The sequence below is a fragment of the Trachypithecus francoisi genome, unplaced genomic scaffold, assembly GCF_009764315.1.
Source record: "Trachypithecus francoisi isolate TF-2019V2 unplaced genomic scaffold, Tfra_2.0 Lachesis_group6, whole genome shotgun sequence".
In the NCBI taxonomy this organism is placed as follows: Eukaryota; Metazoa; Chordata; class Mammalia; order Primates; family Cercopithecidae; genus Trachypithecus; species Trachypithecus francoisi.
The window spans coordinates 37,750,155-37,762,857 of record NW_022681471.1 but is presented as its reverse complement, the minus strand read 5'-3'; the positions used below and the strand labels follow the sequence as shown (position 1 = coordinate 37,762,857).

At 37.3% G+C, this 12,703-nt stretch overlaps 1 non-coding gene across 1 annotated transcript; it reads left to right on the top strand.

Annotated features, from left to right (window-relative positions):
• The first annotated feature begins 10,690 nt into the window (after nucleotides 1-10,690).
• On the top strand, nucleotides 10,691-10,818 carry LOC117078665. Its single transcript, XR_004435100.1, has one exon. It is a non-coding gene; the product is annotated as a small nucleolar RNA SNORA35 (small nucleolar RNA).
• Nucleotides 10,819-12,703: the final 1,885 nt, after the last annotated feature.

Below are 12,703 nucleotides of genomic sequence, written 5' to 3'. Positions count from 1 at the left end.
AAAAGTACTGCTGTGATTTTAAGTGTAATGTTATCTATACAAGCAGGCGAAACTTATAAATGCCTAACACCACATTTGCATTATTGAACAGTCCAGCAAAAATTTTGAGTAAGTTTCACTTGCCCTGTTTCATGCAGCAAGAGGTTCACATTCACATTTTAAGATCTCAGATAATCAAATTATATCACTGCTATGCTTTATTAAATAAGCAAACTCAAATGTATGTCAAATGAGTTATAGCATAATTTATAAAGTTTTAATATTATTGCTAATAGGGCTTACATTTCACACTATATACATGCATATATGTAATACAGTACAAATATATTGCCTGAATATATGACTATATGGAATATATATATATATTGAATATATGAATATAATTGAAATATGGGGTTAGTAAATGAATAACTTGCTAAGTGATATAATTCTTAGTTCATATATTCTCCCGGTTAAGCTTTCTTGTTTCTGCTTTAATATTACATTATACTTTATATGTATTACACGGAATTGCACTCGGCTATTTTGCAATGACCCAAATTTGCCTTAAATTCCATATATCTACCATAACTCATACATTTTATTATCCTGGTCATGTTTCTGTTTTTTCATCTGCTAAAAGATTGACAATTTTAAGACAATATGATGAGTGCTAGACTAGTGCAGTCAGGCTGAGGAGGAATCTGAGTTCTGCACTTTTTTTTTTTTTTTTTTTTTTTGGCAGAGGAGTCTTGCTCTATCACCCAGGCTGGAGTGCAGTGGCATGATCTTGACCTCACTGCAAACTCTGCCTCCTGGGTTCAGGTGATCCTCCTGCCTCAGTCTCCCACATAGCTGGGACTACAGGCGTGGACCACCTTTCCGGTTAATTTTTGTATTTTTAGTAGAGACGAGGTTTTACCATGTTTTGCAAGGATAGTCTCAAACTCCTGACCTCAAGTGATCCACCTGTCTCGGCCTCCCAAAGTTTTGGAATTACAGGCATGAGCCATGGCGCCTGGCCTGAGATTCTGCATTTTTAACCAGCTCCCAGATTTCCATGGACTACACTTGGAGTCACAAGGTAATGAATCAGGGGGATGTGAAACTTTTGAAAAGAGCTAGATGATAAATACTTTGGATATGGGAACCATGTAGTCTCTGTTGCAACTACTCAGCTCTGCCATTGTAGCTTGAAGACAGCCACAGACAACATATGAATGAATGAGTGGGGCTGGGTTCCAATGAAATTTTATGAACACTGAAATTTGAATTTCCTACAATTTTCCCATATCATGATATATTATTTATCTTTTTATATTTTTTCAACTGTATAAAAGCATATACATCATTCTTACCTTGTAGGCCATACAAAAACAGTCTGTTGTTTGCCAACCACCCTGCTATTGTATAAGATGCCAATAGATAACTGTTGTAGAGGCTGGAGTGGAGGTAGAGTGTGACAGGATAGGCTTTGTAGAAAGGATTACAGTTGAGCTAGGACTTGAAGAAGGAAGGCTTTTCCTGGGCAGAAAAGTAGGAGAAAGTGAAAGACAAAGATATAAGCCAGCAACAGCATTAGTGTGTTCTCTGAACTGAAAGCATTGGATTGTGGCCTGAGAAGAACAAGCCCTTCTAGGTTGAGAAAGCTCAATGAAAGGGGGGTCCCTTAAATGCATGTCTAAATAGTTTTAAACTTTAATGAGTAGTCGTGTCAGGTGAGCATGCAGAATGAGCATGGGGGATGCTATTAAGTTCGACCTTTTAGAACTTCAAGTCAAGAGAGGACTGGACTACTGGGAGGGAGAAAGAATAGAAATGACTGAGGAAACCAGGAAAAACTGCACTTGAAAGGCCAAGACTCTTTGAAAGTGACTACAAAATGTTCTCAAATGCAAACTTTGTGGAAGCATTTATATAAATGATCGGGGCTAACAAATTTATTGGTGAAATGGGAAATATGTGTCATATAGCCAGACAGAGCAAGCCTGTCAAGCCGTTTTTCCATTGCTACAGAGCACATGGCAGATTAAAAAGGGAAGCTAAGAACTAAGGATTGAAGATTTGAAAAATGGTTTCCCCAGATGTCTCAGTGTCTGACTAACTTTGCTGATAAGCTACAGAGTAGGAATACATGCTGAGAGGTAAAATGAGCATATGAGTTTTATAAAAGATGTTTCTATTAGTTCTCTGGTGGTGGCAGTGAAGTGAGATAATGAAATACTACAAAAAAAAACACCAGAGCTGAGAATTATGAAAAATGGGATATCAAATACAAAATTAACAAAATCCAGTGCCTTTGAAAACTCTCTTCTCCCAATTATTTTTCTATTTCCTATCTAGTTCTCACCCATTTCCCCACAGGATGCTGTCCAGTTGTTTTGGAGGTATGTTTCATCGGAATAGTTAAGATTGCTGAGAAACTACTATACAAAAAGCATGATTAATAAAAAAATCTCATAATCCAATAAATGCTGAATTTTACTGCCATTTGACAGATGAGGAAAGAGAGGCTTGGAAGCCTACTTTATTTATCCAGATCTCCTCCAAAATAGGCAATACATCTGCCAGTAGATGTGGCTTACCTATCTACTATCTACTGCCAGTAGATGTGGCTTACCTATTTTACCTGGTAAAAAGTGGGAAGCAGAGTAAAGAGAGAATTTCCGCTTTTCCACAATAAGGGAATGCTAGTTAATCTTCCAGATGTACAGGGAAGATTTGTCTCTGGCTTTGTTCAAATCAGAAACAATTACCTAAAAGTTTTGGTCACAGCATTTTAGGTAATTTTTAAATACTGGCTAACAATGACAGGAAAGGCAGTAGGGTTTTATTAATGGAAGTTAGAAAGGGTAGCAAATATAGACATAGTAAACTTAATAGGGTTTAAAAAAATTCAAAGGACCTGTGATCAGATTTCCCACCAAACAAGAGAGATGTTAAGTATAGTTATAAACTATCATGTATTGAGCATCTGCTCCATGCCAGGCACTACTGGACAGTGTACAAACAGTGTCCTTTAATTTTCCTAACATTCCAATGACAGTGGTTATTATTACCTATATTTAACATATGAGGCCTAGGGGCTTAAGTGAGTTATCCACAGTCCCCTGAGTCCTATAGGTTTCTATTGTGTCACTCGGGTGATATTAAGTACCTACCACATACCAGATGTTAAACAAATGTTAACTATTGTTTTCTTGCTAGTATTGTCATTATTATAACTGACATTTCCTTAAAACTCCTCCAAGGCTTACTTACCTTAACCATAACATGAAAGTCAACACAAAATAAGTTTGTCAGAGTGATTAAATGAAACAGCCCACTGAAAGTTTCTAGCATACAGAAGCCACTTAGTCAATGTCAAAACCCTATCAATTTTCTCTTGAAAGATGTTTTTTATTTTTACATGAGGCTATATAAGACAGTGGATGTTGATGCTTTCAGCTATTTAGTGGCATGCTCCTGGATAATGAACTTGATGTTTATCTTCAGAAAACAATGTGTGACTAGAAAATGACTTTTTTTTCAAGTGCCTGTGATCAGGAGGTTAGGAGAGTTTATGGCTGAAATATTCGGCATACACTTCAAAGTTTCTGAGTCTTTTCTATTTCATATATTTCATATACTATTTCCTTTTCCTCTCTTCCTATAATTTGTTTCCCTAAGGACTTAAACAGATATTATACTGTTTGTGTATTTAACAAAATAGTATTATTTATAATGCAATTAAAATAGTCTAAACCATTGGTGTCTTAGTCTACAAGTTGTCTTCTTTTTTTTTTTTTGAGACAGAGTCTTGCTCTGTCGCCCAGGCTGGAGTACAGTGGCATGATCGCAGGTTACCGCAACCTCCGCCTCCCAGGTTCAGGCAATTCTCGTGCCTCAGCCTCCTGAGTAGCTGGGATGACAGGCGTGCACCACCACACCTGGTTAAGTGTTCTGTATTTTCAGTAGAGACAGAGTAAGCTGGTTTTGAACTCCTGGACTCATGTGATCCACCCGCCTCAGCCTCCCAAAGTGCTAGGATTACGGGCATGACCCACCCCGCCTGGCCCCAAAAGTTGTCTTTTAATAGTTGAAGCAATGTTTACTGGTAGTGCACAAGTGCTCAATAAATGTGTTAAATAAATATCAGATGAAAGAGTAAAAGAACGACTCTTTCCATTATTACTCATTACTTTTATATCTTTAAATTTCCACCAAGAATGCTTCCCTAAAATTGGATATGTACGTATCTCTGCCAATTCATTTTGACAAAACACATCATGTTCTCCTAGATATAAAACACAAATGAATTAATATTTGTTACACTTTATACTTAAAAATTATATTTGAAATTGATTTTGCTACTTGATGTGCTAACATTTAAATGCAGCTCCGCTTCCTTACATTGTTTCCTTCATAATGCTTCTCTTCATTTAAAATTCATTTTGATGAGTTCTGGCACTCCTTGTGCCTTTAAAGCGTAAGATAAAATTTCAGTTTACAGACAGATCTTTATGTTATTGACTAACAGCAACCTCTGATTCCAGAAGGAAAAAAAAATGAGCAAGTATCTCTAGCATGTTAAAAAAAAAACAAACTCCTGATAGTTTAGGGTCTTCTCCAAATTTGTCAAATAAAGGCACAGCTAGAATGTATATTATTAAAAAGAGTAGTTGTTTGGGAAAATGTTTATTTGAGAGCTTATTATCGAAAAGCTAGCTCAGGGAAAGAAAGCCCTGATGCCAAATTAGGGAAAAACAAATGAAGAAAGGGCAAGATTAGCATGCATTGTAATGGAGGATGCTAAATAGGGCTCAATAAGACAGTGCATATTGCTAATTTCAGCTATTTAGTGGCATGCCCCTGGATAATGAACTTGACATTTATCTTTAAAAAGATATTTGGATATGGTTTACATGAAACTTCCAAATTTCAATAGTTGGTGCCACCTTCACCATAATAAATGAATTCCCGCTCTGTTGATTTCCATGACAGCTGGTTGTTCAAAAGAGCCTGTCACCTCCCTCCCCGCGCCTTCTCTTTTGTACACATCAGCTCCCCTTAGTATTCTGCCATAATTGGAAGCACCCTGAGGCCCTCACCAGAAGCAGATGCTGGCACTATGCTTCTTGTACAGCCTGTGCTTTTCTAAAAATATTCTCTACTTATAGTTTGGATGGTTGACCCTCCAAATCTCATGTTGAAATCTAATCCCCAATGTTGAGGATGGAGCCTAATGGGAGGAGTTTGGGTCATGAGGTAAAATCCCTCATGAATGGTTTGGTACTGTCCTCATGGTAATGAGTGAGCTCTTGCTCTGTTAGACACCATGGGAGCTGATTGTTAAAAAGATCCTGGCATCTTTCTCCTCTCTCCTTTTCTTCCTCTCTCACCATGTGATCTTTGCACATGCCAGCTCCCCTTCACCTTCCACCATGAGTGGAAGCAGCCCGAGGTCTTCACCAGATACAGATGCTGGCACCATGCTTCTTATACAGCCTGCAGAACTGTAAGCCAAATGAACCTCTTTTTCAAATAAATCACCCGGCCTCAGATATTCCTTTATAACAACACAAATAGATTAAGAGAGAAAGTGAGAAGTGGCTTTTGAGCTCAACATTGAAGACAGAATAGAATTTAGAATTTGGAGGGGGAAAGAGAAAGAGTATCTCAAAGTGTGTGTTGGAGTAGGGGAGCTTCATGAAAAGCTTGGAAACCAATGAGTGTTGAATGAGGCAGGGCTGATGGTCTGTGGCCTTACTGGGTTATACTCAGTAATAGGAGATCAGCTGGAATAGGTAAGGTGACAGCAACTTCCAGCAACTCTATCTTCATTAAGTGTTATGATATCATGCACCAGAGAACATAAAGTTCTAAGTTTATTTTGGGGGAATGTTATATAAATCCAAGATCATTATTTTTTATTCTTCATATTAATAGGCAATGCATTAAGTGTGCATTAAAACCAAAAATGGACAACCAAGGAAATGGTAAGAGGCAGATGCCGATTTGGTGGTTTTGATATTTACAGTAGCTTTTCCAAAGAGAAGCTCCTGTTAAGTGCTTAGAAATATGGGACTGGCCAGCCTAGGCAACATGGCAAAATGCCATCTCTGCAACAAAAAATAAAAAATAAAAAATTAGCCAGGCATGGTGGCACATATCTGTAGTCCCAACTACTCAGGTGACTGAGGTAGGAGAATTACTTGAGCCCAGGAGGTTGAGGCTGCAGTAGGTTGTGATTAGACCACTGTACTCTAGCCTGGGCAACAGAGCAAGACCATGTCACACAAAAAAAAGAAAAATAAAAAGGAAAAGAAAGAAATATGGGACTGGAACTCTCATCTTTGTCTCATGGTTTTGATGCTTTGTGCTACTTACTACACCTGTAATAAACATCCCTTGCCACCAGGTGGCTACAGAGTTATGCCATGTTTTCAGGAGGTTAAGACTCCAATGTGGTGAAAGCTTTTCCAAGTCACAACTTTTAAAAACTGATAATGTATTTAATGTTCTATTTACTATCTAGACAGTCTTTTAGGAAAAGTTGACTTGAGTTCATCCCTTCTCAATATTCATAGGTTTAGAGAATTGATTTATATCCCAAAGGGGACACTAAAGCAAATGAAATAGAAGGAATTCATATGATTTGCATCCGGTTTCTACTGAATTCATTGAATTCTGTCATTTAAAAATAATTTTTATTCATGTTCCATAATTCACTGATTGAGATTCCTTATGGCAGGGTTACAACTGTGAGAAGAGATGTTCACTGAATTAGAGGAAGAGAAGGATAGCAAGGCACTTTAAAGCCTTAATTGGAAGGTCAGAGGTAATTTAAGTAGTAGTCGTTGGAAGAATACAGATTCAGTGTGTCTGACTTCATTAAACATTATATCATGGCCCACAGAACATAAAGTTCTAAGTTTGTTTTTTGGGAAAATTATATAAATGCAAGATTATTATTTTTGACTCTTCATATTAATAGGTAACACATTATGTGGGCATTAGAACCAAAAATGATGTAACCCAGTTTTTAAAAGGTAAAACACTGCAATTAACATATCAAAATTCTCCTGTCACAAGGAAAAGATGTTGTTCATTGCCCTAAATTATTCATAAGTTTTCACATAATTTGCTGTAAACATCTGACCGATAGAAGAGTCCAGAACTAGATAGAAGAATCGATGTTGATACAATGAATTTCATCTTTTTCCCCTTCTTCTACTTGTGCCTATGAGGGTTATAATAACGAATGAGTGGACTAAGGTATCTGGAAAATATATTCTTAAATATTAGATTAATTCACTAAGATAACTATGGAGAACTATTATGTGATCAGCACTATGCCAGGAATTACTGGGGTTCCAGAAACGTATTGGCCAAGATCTCTGACCTTCACTTAAAATCTTATTGGTGAGATAAAGTTAATTAACATAAAATAAAGAAAAAGAATAGCGTGCTCTAAGCAATAAGGTTTATACATGGACAAAGAGGTGAGGAATTAATGAAGCCTGCATTTCAGCAGAAGATCCTTAAGAAAGTGCGCTTATCAACTGGGATGAATTGCATAACCATTTTCTGTCATTATCTCTTTCATATCATTGCACAGCCTCTTTTTTATGCCCCATGCAGGCCCTTGCACGTGGTAGGTGCTCCATAAATATTTGCTGCTTGATCAAATAATTTTTTGACAAGGATATAGTAAAAACAAGCAAAAGAGAGACATTTTGTTTTTCTGTTGAATAGTTATCTTGAGAAAAAAAAATCTGCATTGACCATGATAGAGTATCTTACCATTAGATTATAGGATAGGAAAGTAAAGCTTATAAATCTGCTTTCTAAAGAGTGCAGTGCCCAGTAGTTCATCCTCACAGCCTTGAAGAATGAAGGTCAAAACTGGAATGCTTAGTGAATCCTGAAAACAATTTTAGTTCACTAGTCTGAATCAATTAGACATGACCTATAATATCAAGATTGCATGTGGCTAGTAGTTAACTTTTCAGCAGAAATGTTTCTCTAATGCTTGGTATATCTAAAATTTGATGGAAATATTTAAATAATGTGAATTTGCTCTCTTTTTTAAAAGCAGTATTTAAATAGTATCTATTTTATGTCTAAAAAAGGCAGGAGTCTTTTATCTTGATATCTGTATTTATCTATCTATCTATCTATCTATCTATCTATCTATCTATCTATCTTTTAATTGAGATGGAGTCTCACTCTGTCACCCAGGCTGGAGTGCAGTGGCACGATCTTGGCTCATCGCAACTTCCACAGCCCAGCTTCAAGCGGTTCTTGTGCCTCAGGTTCCCAAGTAGCTGGGACTACAGACGTGCACCACCATGCCAGGCTAATTTTTTATTTTTTGTATTTTTAGTAGAGACAGAGTTTCGCCATGTTGGCCAGGCTGGTCTGGAACTCCTGACCTCAGGTGATCTGCCCACCTCGACCTCCCAAAGTGCTGAGATTACAGGCGTGAACCACCGCGCCTGGCCAATATACTTATATTAAGGAACTCTTATTTGTTTAGAAATGCTCCTCTTAAATTTCAGTCCTCCAAATCAACAAAAAACACTGACCAGGATTTGTTGCAACTAGTAGTTGGCAAGTACATAATTTTATTGGAACATGGTTAGGCATAATTAGAACAGTAGCACATCACCAAAGGTAGTGATAGAATAACAGTCACCAATAAAGTAAACACTTTGGTGGAATCTCTTGTAGGTGAATTACCTGTACTACAAAGATGCATTTTGACGTGTATGCACATTGAGAGCAATATAAGAATTTAGGATTAAGGCTATTGGTATCATACTTACATATAAAACAGTTATTTTGGGTACTACAACTGCTTTTCAAAACTGTGGAATAATGAACAGGTATTTTTCGGAATGATGAATTAGATGGAACCACAACTTCATAAGTGAATGGCCCAATGTAAACTATTAAAACCCACAATTAATAAACAACCAGTGGCATGTTATTTTTCCATCTTTTTATATTTATATCTGTGAAATGATCTGTGCATTTAGGAGAGTATCTATACTCTGGTTACCCAACAGTTTGGAAATGGGTCTCCATTGGAAAAACAGAAACATGAGTTAATTTGTATCTTTCCCTTCAATTTGCTATTGCTCTAGAATTTTAGGCAAGAAAATATGCCCTTTTATGAGTCACAGAAAAGCCTGTGCCCTTTAATATCTGGAGTACGCTTTTTTCCCCTACTCCTAAAGTGGGTAATACTTATTTTTAAATTGTTTTCCTCCTCTTCATTTTTTAAAAGCCATTAGCCAAGAAGGGACTAGGATATCACCTTTAGTTCTCATTTTGCTGTGAAGTCTCCGGTATTTGATTTCATTCTACTTCAAATGTCTGAGAAAAGTTCCAAACCTCAACTTTGGACATGAAACTTCCTCATACGGAGGACAGGCAAGAAAGTAATGCAACATTTTACACCTATTGTAAGAACCAAGCATTTGTGGGAACATGAACAACTGAATCTCTTACACATTGCTAGCAGAAATATAAATTTGTAAAATTACTTGGAAAAAGTTCGCATTATTTCTTAAAACTGAACATTCACAATCTGTATATGATGTTTTGTTTGAATAATTAATTAATGATATTATTTGAGCTGTATGTGGAGACATGGCAATGGTGATTCATACACCAAGGGTTATAATTAATCCAGTTCTGTGCACTAGAGGCCAGATTATTCCTAGAATTCAAAGACAGCTGAACACCTAAGCAGCATCATTTGGTAAGGCAGCATATCAGGCTGGGACAAAAGTCAGGGGGATATAGAGAAAGGCACTTGTTTTGGTGGGAACACTATTAATTAGAGTAGTTCTTGGTTCATAAAATTTTATCTATGAATATTTGCTGACTAAATGAAGCAAAAAATGGAGAAAAAGGTAATGATTATTTGCCAATGACTGCTTGAGGTGGCAGATTTTCAGTCATAACCAAGAGAAAATACAAAAGATACATCAAAGGGATAGTTCTCTGTTTTGTGCATTTGAGAGAATGTGAGTTCCTTCCAGAGGCACAGGAAAGATGTGTCATTGTCCTTCAAGCAATTCAAGGATAGTGATCTACAAATTTGTTGTCAGGAAATATTAGGCAATTTAAAATAGTCATTCAGTATATATGCCAATGTAAAATAATTGGATCTAAAGCAACTTTTCTTTTGTAAGGGGAAATTATAAGAAGAGTAGAAAATTATAGAATTATTAACTAAAAAAAATTCCAAATGTTTTTACCAGATCCCCCGACAAATGGTAATTTGAAAAAAAAAAGAGGTTGGTATTGGTGAGTAGGGAGATGTTTAGTTATGACAATAGCTATTAATTATTAAATGCTTAACAAGTAATGTCAGGTAGTGGACTAGACTCTTCGCAAGTTATTTCTTCCAATTCTCGCAGCAGTTGATGAAGTAGTCATTATTGATTCCATTTAATATATGTAAAAACAGAGGCTACAAGAACTTGAGTGAGTTTACCAAAGTCCCACAGCTAGTCAGTGACAGTGCTGGGATTCAGAGTCCAGATCTGCCTGATTCTAAACTCACATTTTCTTCACTGGAAGTTGACCTAGCAGTCACCATGTTGAGTGAATGAAGCAATGGGTTCTGAGATGTTTCTGGTCACCTACTCACTCCCTCCTTTAAGCTTGTTCTTCTATATAGAGCATGGGGCCCCAACCCCAACTCTGCTGTCTACAGCACTGCCAAGTGACCCATTGGGCTCCACCTTGACCAACTGGGCATCGAGCGGTGCAAAAGCAAATCCCTCTCAAAGCTGGGAGAGTCACACCGTGGGCTACTCCTGCATGCAGCTGGGTACATATCTCCTGGGTCCTATGACTTACCTAAAAAAAAAGTGAGAGAGTGGAGAGACAGCTCAGTAACTGCTATTACTAGAAAAACGTGACTATGTCTGGCCGGGTGTGGTGGCTTACTACTGTAATCCCAGCACTTTGGAAGGCCAAGGAAGGCAGATCACAAGGTCAAGAGATCAAGACCATACTGGCCAACATGGTGAAACCTGCAAAAAAATGGTGAAAATACAAAAAAAAAAAAAATTAGCTGGGCATGGTGGCGCACACCTGTAGTCCCAGGTACTTGGGAGGCTGAGGCCAGAGAATCCTTTGAACCTGAGAGGCGGAGGTTGCAGTGAGCCGAGATTGTGCCACTACACTCCAGCCTGGTGACAGAGCGAGACTCCGTCTAAAAAAAAAAAAGTCACTATGTCCATACCAGATTAATAGAAGATACTCAGTAAGTATTATCCTCGCTATTACATTATTGCAGTCATTACTAGCTGTGAAGCTTTTAGCAATTTACATTAACCCCTCTTAGACTCAGTGTCCTAGTCTATAAAATAAGGTTGACACTACTGGAATGATCTAAGATTGTCATGGTGATTATATGACAAGATAAATCCATTTAAATCTCTGGGCAATTTGCTCATTAAGTGTTAGTAAGACAGAGAGATAAGTGGTTTTCTCCTTTTGATGTGATGAAAATGAGATTATAATTATCTTGCAGATGATGGTGCCCTTGTATTTGCCCCACATTTCTACTAGCTTCCTGACAAGTGAGGCTTCCCCAGCCTCTTCATTCTCTGTATATAAACAGTCAGCTTAGACCTAGTGCTGAGAGAATTCCCTTTCCAGTTCTTTCTTACAAGTTAGAACTACATTCAAGACTCATTCCTGGCCCCCTGTTTTTCCATCATGACACCTTCAAATGCTCAAGTCCCAACTAATCTCTCTCTCTATCACATAATTTGACAATGATCAATTTCTCATTTATTCTGTTAATTCACCTTGTTAGCTTATTAGCTGATTGGTAAACCCTTTGAAAGGTCTATCTTCTCATACATCTTAGTACTTACTGCAACACCTATCCCAGTGCCTTTCATAAAGTAGAAGCTAAATAAATAACGATTGCTGGATAAATTAATGTAAGTTATCTATGACGTCAGCCATCAATTTTTGTAACCAAAACTGAAGGCAAGCTTTAGAAGATTGAATGTCATAGTTTTAGCACCGCATAAAACAAGGCACTGTTTCAGGTGATAAAATACAGGCTGAAAACTCATTTAAAATTAGAAAACAATAGTTTGTGACAGATGAATCCAGGATAAGTTAAGTAAAAAACAATTATTTTGAAGGAAGGCCTCACCTCATACTATTCTTGTATTAAAATTATGGATGGTAAACTTGCCTTCCTAGGAAATGTATTTTGGGGGGACTCCCACAAAAAGGACATGGCCCTCATTAACCCAAGGTCATATTTATGTTCTGATCATAAATCAGATCAGATCAGATAGCAAAAAAAATGTACACAATCTGCATTTCATTTACAATCTTACTATTTTCAGATAATTGAGGCAAAATGTAGCAGTTAAAAATATATATCTCAATAAATACTTATTGATTGATATGTAAAACCCAGTAAAAAAGATGACACATCTTTCCTGACAATTGGCAAGGATAAGTACAATGACTCCTCTATACCATAGTTTGGTGTATATTTTAAAAATTATAATTCTTTCAACTATAATCTTTTTTTTTTTTTTTTTTTTGAGGCGGAGTCTCGCTCTGTCGCCCGGACTGGAGTGCAGTGGCCAGATCTCAGCTCACTGCAAGCTCCGCCTCCCGGGTTTCCGCCATTCTCCTGCCTCAGCCTCCCGAGTAGCTGGGACTACAGGCGCCCGCCACCTCGCCC